This window comes from Macrotis lagotis, chromosome 5 (genome assembly GCF_037893015.1).
Source record: "Macrotis lagotis isolate mMagLag1 chromosome 5, bilby.v1.9.chrom.fasta, whole genome shotgun sequence".
NCBI classification, from domain to species: Eukaryota; Metazoa; Chordata; class Mammalia; order Peramelemorphia; family Peramelidae; genus Macrotis; species Macrotis lagotis.
In genome coordinates this window covers 33,152,397-33,166,734 of record NC_133662.1, presented here as the reverse complement: position 1 = coordinate 33,166,734, position 14,338 = coordinate 33,152,397, and the positions used below count along the sequence as shown (strand labels likewise).

The 14,338-nt window shown below is 34.3% G+C and overlaps 1 pseudogene; it reads left to right on the top strand.

The window, feature by feature from the left end:
* The first annotated feature begins 313 nt into the window (after positions 1-313).
* Positions 314-14,338, top strand: part of LOC141489238 (eukaryotic translation initiation factor 3 subunit E pseudogene) — a 45,430-nt pseudogene continuing 31,405 nt past the window's right edge.

Below are 14,338 nucleotides of genomic sequence, written 5' to 3'. Positions count from 1 at the left end.
TTCCAGTCTTGTCACAGCTTAGTTTCTTCCATGTACACCAATCAGTAATCATAAAACTTCTTTTCCATGATATAGCTTTTATTATCATTAGCTTACTTTTCTACCCTTAGTTCATTCTATGATCAATATCTGTCTTCATGTAGCTTATATTTACATAAAGAAGAATTATTCCTATGTACCAGACAGTATTAATTACTCAGAAAAGAAAAATTTTTTAATTCAGGCTTATGTGTAGCTATGCTACCATTAAGTAATTAAAATGACATTTCAATGCCTCCTTATGGCATAATGGAGCTGATCATGGACCTTCATCATGGATGATGATATGGGGGTAGTAATGGTGATGGTTGTGATGATGATTTATGATGGTGAAGATGATGATGATGATGATAATTTACTCCTGGTAACTCATGAAAATGAAGACAGAAGGCAAGGAAGGTCAGGGATCCACATCAATGGATCAGGTATCCATATTAATGAAATCAGAAACCCTTTAAATATATTGTCCAGCAGTGCATGAAATTATATTACAATGAGTAGTAATTTATAATGAGTAAAAGACTTTCTTTATATGTCCCTTAAAATGTTTCCTTTGAATTGATTCCAAAACAGAAGATTCAATGAAGTCTAAATGAAGATGAATGATCTAAATGAATGAATGAATATAATGAAGATCTAAAAACAGCAATTCAATTATTTGAAAATCAATCATATTTATGGAGGATGGTATGTTAATTCCATGAGATGTGACTTTTTCTCACTTCTCTTCAGAGAATGAGAAAACATGAGCAATATTCATCCTCCATTCCTAGGCAAATATTTATCTAGGAAACAAATCTCCTAAATAACAATGTTATTGCAGTCTAATTATTTTATTTTTACAAAAAAAGAAACTAACACAAAAGGAAACAATGGTTTTCCCAAAATCAGGACTATGAGACTTTCTTGGTTTTCTCTCTACCCCAACCCCCCTACTAATGGTTCTCTTCCAATATTACCTCTCATTTACTTTATTTTGTCTTTATTTTGCATGTGGGGCAGCTAGGTGGTACAGTGGATCAGGAAGACTCATCTTTCTGAATTCAAAGCTGCTCTTAGACATTTTCTAACTGTGTGACCCTAGACAAGTCACTTAACCCTGTTTGTCTCAGTTTTCTCATCTATAAAATGAACTAGAGAAGGAAATGACAAACCACAACAGTATCTTTGTCAAGAAAACCCCAAATGGGATCAGAAAGAGCTGGACAAGATGGGAAAAAAAAATGACTTAACAGATATCTTTATTTATACAGTTGTTTACATGTTATCTTTCCCTTTAGAATGGAAACTCCTAGAAGGGAAGAACCATGTTTTTTATCTTTTCTTATATCCCTAGCACTTAGCACAACATCTAGCACATGGGTTAGTGATTGATAATCAATCTGAACTGACTGAATGATAATAGCAACCCAGACAAAACTATTGCCACAGCATAAACTTCTGTTCCTAGGTAGATTAGGTCTATGAAATCTGATGACAACACCTCTTTGCTCCTCTGAGCATGTTTCCTATACACTTCATTCTGCCTTTAATGATTTTTAAATAGACCTATCCCATGACTGGAAGGCTCTGCTCTCTTACCTCTGCCTATTAGAATCCTATTTCTTTTCAAGGCTTAGCTCAAGTGCTACCTCCTAGAGGAGCACTTTGCTTATGCATAATAGATATGGAGCACTAGATTTGGCATCAAGAAGATTCATCTTCCTCAGTTTGAACTTATTCTTAAATAATTATTAGTTCTGTGACCCTGGGAAACTCACTTAACCCTGTTTGTTTCAGTTTCCTCATTTGTAAAATGAACTGAAAGAGAAGGAAATATCTTTGCCAAGAAAATCCCAACCAGAGTCAAAAAGAATCAGACACAAATGAAAAATGACTGAACAGCCAACATAGCCCAAATGCTAAAAGACTGTCTTGAAGAGTGAGGAAGAAAAAATTAGCAACTTGCAATTTACAAAATTTAAAATATTATATAAATGCTAGTTACTATCATAATCATTATTATAATTATATTAGAAGCTTTTCCTTTAAAGGTACCTTCCATCAATTCTAAATAGCTTGTGTGAACCTAATTATTTACATGCATCTTCCCAGTAAAATGTAATTTCTGTGATATCAGCGAGTATGTTTTTGTCTTTGTATCCTCAGAACCTGACCAATAAGAAACATTAAATAAATGCTTGAATGATTTATTTTCTTTCTTGATCCTTCCTCAATTATATCCTCCATCTTCCCCCCCAAATTTGTAGGCATTTTGCATATTTTTGTAACTATTTTATCTGTTTGTTTGTAACCGTTCTCTACTCTTCAGCTCATAATTAAAATGTAAGCTCCATAAAACCATGGACTATTTTTCTTTTGTTTTTGTATACCCAATGCCTACTAGGAGCTTAAAAAATGGAGAGTAGTAGTATATTGAACTCTGGAGAGCCCAGTTACATGTCTCCCCAGTCTTGGAATAGAGGTGTATAAGAATGACTAGAATCCATTTACCAGCTTGGTTTCCCTTGCATATAAGTGGAGAATTGAAGTAATTAATTGCACATTCTGCTCCTTGTCAAGCATTTTCAAACAATAAACTGCTCTGGAGTGTGAGGGTTACCAATGCATATTCTCAAAACAAACCTTTACAGGTTCTTTGAGAGTGTCTGGGTGATTGAAGTACCACTGTGAATCCACTCCTAGGCATCTTTACGCAAGAAAAGAAATAAACACAGCATTTGAGTTGTGCCTCAACTTCAAAACTGCAGGCTTTTGCCATTTTTAAGTCATTTGTAACCTTTAACATCATTTAAGCTCTGAGTTTCTCTGTTGTAATTATCTGAGGAGAACAGATAAGCTTTTAGTTCTCCAACGGGCATGACATGGTTTCAATGTTTCTTCTTGGGATGAATCATCTGGAAGCTTTTTTCCCCCCCCTTTCTTTTCCATTATATCTCTGACCATTGTTTAAATGTAATGTCAAGGATAAATAATGGGATTCTGAGTGCTGATCTTCTGGTTGAAATACCCGGATGTCTTGTGAAATCAACTGCGTGTATTAGCACATTTAGGGGAGAGTGAGGTGGGCAGTAATGTTAAACTGATTTAATGACTTTCTCTGAAGAGCACTGATTTTCCCAACAGTCCCATGAGGAAATGGGGATGGAGGGGAGTCTTGTGACCTCAGTTTTACAGAGAGGGAAGCTGAGGTGTACAGCTCCTGAAGAAACTGGAGCAGGACTCAGAAGAGAGTCTCAGGTCTTTTCAATCTTGCAGCAGTAATTCCATGGGATACTACCACCTCCACCATCGGCACATTGCCAAATAGGATCAGATTCATGGTCTGTATGTGAGTGCAGAGCCGATTTCCTCATACTGCTAAGGAAAAGTTTCTACCTCGGCCTTAATTAGCATGTAAACCTGAATTTCCATGGTTTTCTCAGTGCTGTGTACATGGTTTTAAAGATAGCTACAGCCAGGTGGTTTTCTTCATGCATGTTACTTGGCTATGCTTTTCAGTGGTAGAAGCGGGAACTACGGTAGCATAGGTACCCATAATTCCTCCAGCTCCTGTGCCCAGTTGATTTTTAGCAATAGTAGCTGACAATGTAATACTCATTCAGCAGCTGATTATAATTAAAAATATCAGAATAATTAAAGTCCTCAGCTTGACAAGCAGAGCCATAACTTTGCCTTCAGACATTCCTCTCTAATTAGTTAATTAATCCTAATGCAAATTATAAGCAATAATTAGTCAGCCAAGCTTGACATAAAAGTCTGCTGACTTATAGCTAAAAGCTTTTCTGGTTGCTGGTTTGTAGTTTTTAAAGGTGTCTTTTGTCCACTTATGGTTTCTGTATTCATCTTCCAACTTTCTGCAGACATACAAATACTCAAAGAAATTTGAGTAGAAGACAAAAACATGGTTTTAAAAACCTGTATCATAGGCATTTTTTTAAAATTTTCAGTTTTACATATAAATTGGATGCTCAGTTTCTATATTGAATATAGGGTATCAGATCTGCTATGTTAAACATTCATATCCAGTGGGTCATAGCATGTGCCTAGAAATTATCATAATATAGTATATCTGAAATCTGATCTCTTTGTACTAGGAGAGCTAATATTTGATCCAGATTTTCAGCATGTTTAACAGATCAGAAATCTATTAACTGAGATAATGTGAATTATCTTTTGATGAATCAAAACTTGAATATTGCATTTTCAGCATATCTTTACTACTAATGAGTTCAATGCTCTCCTTCTGATTTGGGGGGTTTATGAGTTTCTGAATCCTTGCAGGTTATTTTTCTCTTGACTGCCTACAAGGTCAGCAAAACTGTAGCAAACTGTCTTTCCTGGGATGTCTTTGCGGATTAAATACTAACTGCTGGTTCATCCTTAGACTCTGCAGGCTAAAAAATTCAGTCCCTTGAACAGTGACCTTGGGAAATCAATAATGATGATGAATTTATTAAAGTAATAATTATTAATAGCAACAGTTGGCATTATATAATGCTTAAGTAGGTAGTTACTTGTTACTATCATCCCCATTCTATAAACTAGAAAACTGAGGTTAAGTATAATGTGCAGGGTCACATACTAATAATATCTGAGGCAGGATTTGAACTCAGATCTCCCTGACTTATTAATACAACCTTCTATCCACTGGGCCATCTAACTGTCTGTAATCAAAGAGAGTAATGTTAGCATATGAAATATGTTTGCAAGTCTCCTTCAAACCAGAGTTCTAAACAGGTACCCACAAACTTAAAAAAGTACAAAGGCAAAGCAAATGTCGTCAGTCTCCATACTTTTCTGTGTTATCACAAGTACATTTTTCATAAATAAGCATCAGCTTTCAAAAGACTTCTTAGTTCTCCTTCTTCTAGATTTATTTGGAAAAAGAGTAATTGAACACAATTCATTGGTGCAATAGGGAGAGGATAATGAATAGGCAGCATGAGAGCACAGGAAGGTCTTACTCTTCCTATATGTAAGAGTGGGGTGGGAGGTAGGGTGAGGAATGAAGGAAAGTGGTGGGGGGAAAAGATGGAATACAACACTGGAGAGGAGAAATAGTATAAGTTTCAGAAAATTTCCTGTACTGAAATCCATGGACTATATCTTTGGCCACAGGTCATGCATACTGGCTCAAATTAAAGAGATAGGATAGGGGTGCCAATAATAAGAATTAGGATCAGCATAATAGACACAATAGTGTTGTTGAACTATTGATGAGTGTAGCTCAATAGTTTACAATTGAGCTTTTTCATTTGAATAACATTCAATATAATGTATAAGATTATCCATCATTATGTATAATTAGGAAAAAAAAGTTGTGTCCAGAACTGGACAAAAAGAGAAAAACTGGATTGCCTTTAGAGAATTGCATAGTTCCTTTAATAACCCAAACTTCTGGAAATAAAGATGTATATTTTTAATACTAACATTCTACCAGGAGGGCTAAATATCTTTAAGATGTAGACTACAAATTTCGGAAATAATAGTTTTCCTCATATATAGGAAAATGAAGAGGGTCAGGGGGAATAAGCAGGCTGCAATATACAACCAATGAGGAATTTCAAAAAACAAAAGTAAAAGAGATCACCAGGGAAAGATATGTTAGAAGGAAAAGTTGGTTTAATCATGGAGTAGGAGTGAGAGATAAGAAATGGATGGTCCAAGGGTTCCACTGGCATCCTACTGAAGTTAGAAGAAAGTGAAGAAGGTCTCCAAGGTTCTCCAGAGACACTTTCTCCCCCATCCCAGTTCTTTTAAAGGAGATTTTGAACAAAATTGGTATGGTATGGGCAAACAGGGAAGGATGTCATCCAAATAGTTGGGAATCATATATGATTCAAGTTTTGAGAACTAATTCTTCTTAGTAGTCCTACTTCTATTTGATCTCATCTCTAAATGGAAACAACTTTTATTTTTACTATTTTTTCAGCACCATGCAAAATTTAGTTCAACAAATATTTATTAGCTATCTCTCAAATTCCAAGAACTCTGCCAACTGTATAAATGATATAAAAAGTTGTTTGCTTCAAGATAATTACAATCTAGTTGGAGATTCATTACAAGTAAATACAACAACAAAAGATAGTATAAACTTAGTGACAAAATCTATTCATTCATTCATTGTAATAATTCACTGATTTATTTAGTAACTATTGAAAGTAGGGCACTGTGCTAAGTTTTGAATAAGTAGCAAAAATAGAGACAAGTAGTAAAAATAGAAAAAAGTAGCAAAAATAGAGACATCATCATTCCTGCTCCATAAATCTTATAAACTAGGCAGAAATACAATACATACATATTACCCTGCTGAAAAAATAGAATGTCATTGGAACATGAAGTAGTTGCAAGCAAAGTGCTAATGTGGACAGAAAAACCTATGGTAAAAAGAAAAAAAAACTTTCAATAGAAAATTTCAAGAATAAGGTAACCAAGGATTTAGTAATTAGAGGTAACCAAGGATGCAGTGATTAGAATGGAATTAAGAAGATTTCTGATGTTCAAATATAATTGCAGAGACTTACTAGATGTGTGAACCTGGGCACCTAACTTCACCCTTTCCCCCTCAGTTTCCTCATCTATAAAATGAGATGGACAAGAAAATAACAAACCATTCTAGTACTTTTGCCAAGAAAACCTCAAATGTATCATGTAGAGTTGTACTAGCTGAAAAATGACTTATCAAGCAAAGACTGTAATGTTTATTGGAGAAAGGTATTATTCTAACTTGACTATAACAGGTTATATGTGAAATAGAATAATATTATATAATGACAGAAACTAGGGTAATGTCAGACTTTGGGGACATTGAATGCCAGGTTATAAAGGTTAGATTTTGTTTTGGAGGTATTGGAAGCCACTGAAGAATTCTGAACAGATGGGTGATATGTTAACGTCTCTATATAAAGAAATATGACAGTACAGTAAAGAATAATACTACACTCTGACAAGTTGCTGCTTAAGGAATGTCTGAAAATGCACAAAGATAGTTGGGCTATCTTAGAGATCCAGAATGAGGGAAGAGTAATATGTCACTTCTTTTCTTTGTATTTCTAAGAGACAACTACTGTGCTTACTCAATCTGAAATTGGAGACCTGAGTCCATAAAGAAAGCCGATGTTTAGGTTACATGGCACATCCAGGGGAACAAACTCTCATTTTATAGAAGAGATTGAAAAACCCACTTAAGAGATTCCTACTTATGACATTTTCCCATAGGGTCTGCTTATTTTTTTTTATCATCATCCTTATCTAAGAGTATTTATTAACTGTTCAAATTTGCATGGCAACATATCTGCAATTTTCCATTTCTCGCTTTGGAAGCTTTCCCAGTTTAGAAGTTTTTAATGGATGTTCCTTTGAAAACATCTTAAGAGGGCTTTTACTGTAATTCCTTTTCCCCTAGCTCTTATTTAATAGGCACCAATGCCTATCTCTTGCCTCCGGTGTTAGGCTAGAGAGAGTAAGATTCATTAACCATGGTGAGTTATGGATTTCAATGCCCTGGCTACTTCATTTCTTATATCCAACAATATCATTTCTTCCTAAACCATCCTGCAGCCCAAGAATGCATATATTGTAAGTAGCCTTAAACTGTCTCATTAGTAGTTTTCCTTACTTTAAGTGAAGGATAACTCCAAGATTACCAATTACTTCTGGTTGTCCTGATATGTCAATCCAATTATGCATGTCCTAGATTGTAATAATGGTACTGGTAGTATGAGACTAGGATCATAGAATTTCAGGGCTTAGAGATCTTTTAATTCAATTCTTATATAAGAAAAAATAAAAACGACACTGGATTGGGAATCATTTTTATTCTATAACTTAAAAGAGAATGATTTACCCAAAGTCACAGAATGAGAGAAGTAGCATTAAAACCTAGGTCTTCTGAATTTTTTTCCTTTGTATGATATGAAAACTATTGGAAAAGAGTAATGTTCTGGTTAAATTAGGAGTGAGAATGACTTTTTGTCCTTGAAACAAAAAAAATAGATTTCTCTCTTCTAAGGAAAGGCATTATGGTTAGAGGGCTGAAACTTGAATCAAGATGATGAGTTCAAATACATTCTCAGATATTAACTATGTGATCATGGAAAAACTGTTAACTACTCTGGTCCTCAGTTGATTTTTCTTTAAAAATAAGGTAGTTAGATTAATGGCAGATAAAATCCTACTGGATTTAAATCAATAGTGACTTAAAGCATCAAGACATTGAGAAATATATGTATTTTAACATGGAATTCTGACTGTCCTAAAGGAATCTCTGAAACAAAAATTTCAGACACCATCATGGAGAACATTATAAGGCAAGGAGCCCTGGTTGAAATTATAATTCAGAATTTAGGATACCTTTCTCCTCAAATTGGTATGATTGACTCTATATTTTCCTTGTCTTTATGCTATAAACTGCTCAGTGACCACACCCCAGTAAAAACTCTCTTGACAAATGGGCCAAAGCAAGTTGAGGTTATCAAGTCCAAAACCTATTAATGAGTTTGGAGAATGTCTACTTCAAGCATTTGAAGATTTCCCCTTGTGAAATGGATGGTTAATAACAATTTATTCCAACCACCACAAAGGTAGCTAAAATAGGTACTGTGGAACACATAGATCTTGATCAGATATCAAAGATAACAAGGTCATCCACTGCATCCTGGACCATTGCCAGGCTTGAATTATATCTTTCCACTTGTCTTTGATGATCCTGGAAGGGACAGTGAAGCTGATGACTTCGTGAAATTATGCCTCATATAAAGCCAAATCACATATCATTGATATTCTTAAGTATGGATGAACAACAATACTTTCTTTAAATAAAGGCAATTAGATGAGACAGGAAAGAGAGTGCTGGCCTAGACGCAAGAAGTTTTGATTTCAATCCAGCCTCAGACACTTACTAGCTGTGTGACCCAGGACAAGTCATTTAATCTCTATCTGAGTCAGTCTATGTAAATACAAAACTGAAGGCAATAGCACCGATCTTGCAGAGTCGTTGTGAGAATCAAAGAGATGATTGTGCACTCAACATAACCCCTGAAGCTGAGATGCAATAAATTATGGATAGATTCTATACTGCATGTTCTAATTTTGGTCTTAACAATTAACACCAAGAAACTCAGGTGTTCTATCAGCCAGGACTACACCATTCATATGTGGAATCATTGATTATTACAACTGGAAAAGTTTTGAATACTGTGGATAAGTTACAGATGTTGGCATTGTACTTTCCAGTGATGTACATATAGATGATGAGATTAGTGCATTCATTGACAGCGCTATCTTAGTGTTTGGGAGGCTCCAAAGAAAGTGCAAGATAGAAGAGATATTAGATTGAATATCAAATTAAAGGCCTATAGAGCCATTGTGTTGACCTCATTGTTTTATTTCTGTGAAGTGCGGACAGGATACCAGTGATATGCCAGGAAAGTCTTAGAAAGATTCTGAAGATCACCTGGCAGGAGAATTACCAGACACTGAGGTCCTTTCTCATAATAAACTTCCAAGCATTCAAATTGCTTCAGAAGGGGCAACTACAATGGGCTATGTTGTTTAAATGTCAAACATAAACTTGCCAAAAAGACTATTTTATGGAGAACTCACACAGGGTAAGCACCTCCTGAAGGGGAAGAGGGTGCAGAAAAAGAACAGAAGTACATTCTCAAGGTTTCTCTTAAGAATTTTGGAATTGATTGTGCAACATGGGAAACATTGACACAGGACTACTCAATATGGCATGTCTCTATAGAGAAAGTTCTGTATGAGCAAAGTAAAATTGAAGTAGCTCAAAGGAGATATGAAAGTTTAGAGAATCCATGTTCACTTGTGTCAGAACTGTGGTAGAGCATTCCAAGATCATTTTGGACTGATCAGCCTCAGTAGCAAAAGCTGTAAGACACTAACAAAATGATGTTATTTTGGTTGTCTTTGAGTATAAAGGACAACAACCAACCAACTTAATATTTACTATGTGCCTTTCATTATGGGAGATGAAAAAATTTGAATATAGTTATTTTTCACAGTTTACAGTATGGGGAAGATAAGATATAATTTGACAAATTATTAAAGCATAATATAAAACAATATGAAAGGTGATATGGCATAATGGAAAGGCTTTTGGCCTATGAAAAGTAAAAGTATCACAGGTTCAAATCTAAGTCTATCACTTACAAGCTATGACCATGAATGAGTCACTTATAGTTTCCAAACCTCAGACTGGACACTTACTTCATAAATTTAGAACTAGAAGAAACCTTGTTCAACGTTTTTCAGTTGTGTCCAATTCGTAATGATCCCATTTGGGGTTTTCTTGGCAAAGATGTAGGAGAGCTTTACCATTTCCTTCTCTAGCTCATTTTTGCAGTTGAAGAAACTAAGACAAGCAGGGTTAAATGACTTGACTAGGGTCACATAGATAGTAAATGTTTGAACTGCTTCTCTATGCACTAAACCACTTAGCTTCCCATGGAAGGGACTTAAGAGGTCATTATATCTAATTCCCATATTCTACAGATGAAGAAAACAGAAAGGGGGAAATTACTTGCTAAATATCATACAGATAGTAATTGGAAGAATCATAATTTGAAATCAGTTCTTCTGAATTCAAAATCCAGTATTCTTTAAACATGGCAGTTTAAAAATAGTGCCTATGCAGTATCATTAAAATATTATGTTAAAACCAAGACAAAATAAAAATAATTGCATGTAAAATTTTGATGACCTCTGGTACCAGATGTAATCTGTTACTTATAAAGTTCCTTTCACTGATGAAATTACCAATACTTGACATTATGTCCTTTAAATGGTAAGTAATGTGCTAAAGTGAATACTACCAAATGCCAAACCATATGATGTAGAAAATAATGGATGTAGATAATCAGATTAGAAAAAAAAACCAATATGACTAGAAATTACTGGGGAAAAATAATGCTTACTATAGGTCTTGAAGGATAGGTAGAATATGGGTAAACAGATTAGAATGGTTAGTTTCTTTGGATCTTATGGGTGAAGTTCTACTTAGAAATCTTTCTCAGTTTCCTTATTATTATACATCATAGAGGTTTGAAAAGGTATTATTGTTTACCTTTCTAAGATGAGATTTTCTAAAAAGTAGGAGCCCATGCCAGAGGAATATACAGAAAAGGGGTAATTAACAACCAAGAAATAATCTCATCTCCCCTGGATGCCTGAGAGTAACCCTTCTGGTATCAGTAGAAACTACTCTATCATATCAAGGCTAGAATAGGCCCCTTAAGCCTCTAGAAACATAGGCCCCAAGAGAAACAGTTAATCCTGTTGACAATAAAAACTCTCTTAAGTACAAATGATATAGGGAAGGTGTTTTGTATAATTTTCCTTATTTTATATGCAGAACAAGATGCTGTTTTCTATCTTTTAATCTGTCTTTATTAAGTAAAACTTATAAATGCTATTTCAAGAAAATTATAATTTCAAAAATAGAATTAGTTCAAATAAACTAAGCAAAATTGTACAAATGGGTGATTTGACCTTCCAAGTATGAATATTCTAAGAAAAATATTTTTTCCCAAATCTACTAAGTGGAATCTTGACATTCCATGGCATTCAACTAGGGATGAAGCAGTTTCAATGTTTGTTTTACCTCTAAAATATCAAATATTTAATTGTACTTAGTAATGCTTTGCGCATGAAAATGGGCTTGAATTTTCTATATTTTACTTTAACATTTCCCCAACCCACATTCATCCTCAGATCAGCATTTTCATTGTCATCAGTATATTTCAAGCCCAAAATAGTTTAATGGTCTAGTTAGTTTGGCTGAAATGGAATTAGGCAAATTTTCAATGGAAAACAGGTAATATTATCTGTAATTGGAAATAATAATCATCCAATACCTCCTAGCACCCCCCAGGCCCAGTCCAAAAAGTCCCTCAAAGATTTAGAACTTAGTCTTTGCTAATATGCCTCACTCCAACATTACCACCTGTTTTCTGTTTCAGACTATATTTCTTTAGGACCAACCTTCCAGTGGAATATAGATACTCTCATCATTACTATAAAGAGATGGAAATTTTCTTTTCAACTATGTAGTTCTAAATCTTTCAGAATAAAGTTTGGCTCTAATTACAAAAATACTAATAGCAGAGATATACAAAGGTTCTGTCCTAGGTTCTATTCTCTTTTCTCTCTGGCTTCTGTTTTATATTCATCACAAATTGCCACACATTCAAAATTACTCTATGCAGATGATTCCCTTATCTATATTTCTTGCTTTCATCTCTCTCCAAGACTTAGTCTTTCCTGAGTCACCTTGTATACAGTTCCAACTACATGACCCATGGTTTCTCAAATTCAATTGGTCTAGAAGTAGAACTCATTTTATTTCTCCTTTGATCCATTCCTCTTACAAACATCTCTTTTTCTGTTGAGAGCATCATCATCTTTCTAGATACCCAAGTTTGTAACCTTGGAGTCATTTTTGACTCCTTACTCTCCATATATAATTAGTTTCTAAGTTCTATGAATTCAACTTCCACAATGGTTCTTGAATTCAATTCTTCTCTATCCACATGGTGATGGCCATGTTACTATACAGTGTATTAAGAAGACACAATGATAAATAGTCCATGTTCTTGAAAAGTTTATAGTTGAATGAAGATAAGCATAATAAAGCATAATAAAGCATAATAAAAATTATAACAATAACAGTAACAATAATGAACAATGTAAGACTTATCGGCCTGCCTTCTGTTTAGGGGGAAGGGGGAGAGAAGGGAAGGTGGGGAGAAAATGTATAAAATTCAAAAACCTTACCAAAGGGTGATGGATAGAAACTACTGTATTTAATTGGAAAACAAATAAAATATTTATATAACATAATCATCATAAAGAATATCTGGCTACAGCATTGCATTACTTCAAACCACCAGTGGCTCTTTATTGTCCCTAGGATGAAATACAAACTACTCAATTTGATATTTAAAACCCTTCAAAACTACCCAATTTGATATTTAAAATCTTTAAAACCTACAAACTGGGTCCAGAATATTTTTCTATATTTACCTTCACAGATTCTTTGCTCAAGATAAAGTGACTTCTGTTCTGTTCCCTGAATCCAGTATTCCATATTCTACATCTATGTTTTTGTACATAGTATCTATAATGCCATTTTACCTCATCTCCTCTACCATTCAGAATCTACAGTTTTGTTCAGGACTCGACTCTTACGTTTTCTCCAATGTTTGCTAAATGAGCTAATATATGTAAAATCTTTAAACTTTTAAAATCTTTATGTTGTTCATTATTGTTATTCTTATTGTTTTAATTTTTTATTATGCTTTATAGATGTATATATACATCTTCATTCAACTATAAACTTTTCAAGGACATGGAGTATTTATCATTGTGCCTTCTTAATACACTACATAGTAACTTATACAATTAGGCATTTATTTAATTCTAGATGGATTGAATTTTTAGTCTATTGCAGGCAGCTAGTTATTGATCAGTTTACTAGAAAGTGTGAACCAGCTGCAATTGCTATAGAGGATCATTGGAAACAGGTTTTTTGTTATTTGTTCAAAATGTGGTGCTACCCTATCTAAAACTCATTTCTTTCCTAGCAGACTGAGTATCTGGGTTCCCTGCTACTGTATCCTTCAGCCTTACTTAGCAACCTTGGGATGTCCTCTCCCAAGGAATGAAATTTTAGGTCACATGGGAGCAATTTACCACTCCAAATAATGCCATGAGACAAGTAAGTACAATATTCAAATCAAGAGGGTGCACAAATGAGCTCATATATGCATAAAGACAAAACCTAAGATCCATCCCAGTTATCTAAACAGTCATAAAGTACTCTAAGGGCTAACAGTGATATAGGTTTTCAGGAGACTATATCTATAAATGCACAGTGAAATAATAATTTAAGGTAAATATGATTTGTTTTAGTCTGTATTATCTGATAGTTGACTTGACCACATTATTTTCAACAAACATTTATTAAGTACTTCTTTTATTCAGACAGAGAAAGAATTTCATGGCCTCAAATGCTACAAAATATATGGGATTATATGTAAACTGAATGTAAATTCCTTAAAAGAATGTAAATGCCTTGGAGGAAGAAACCACATCTGTAAGATATATCATTAAAGCACCTAGCACACTTTGATCAGGACCTAGTCAATTAACTCATTGCTTCTGTTCCTACACTCACTATCAATCATCATTAAATCGCACAAGAGCTATCATCTCATATCACTTGTTGAGGTCACTGCAATGAATGGTATACTCACTCATTTTTGTTTTTAAAAACAGT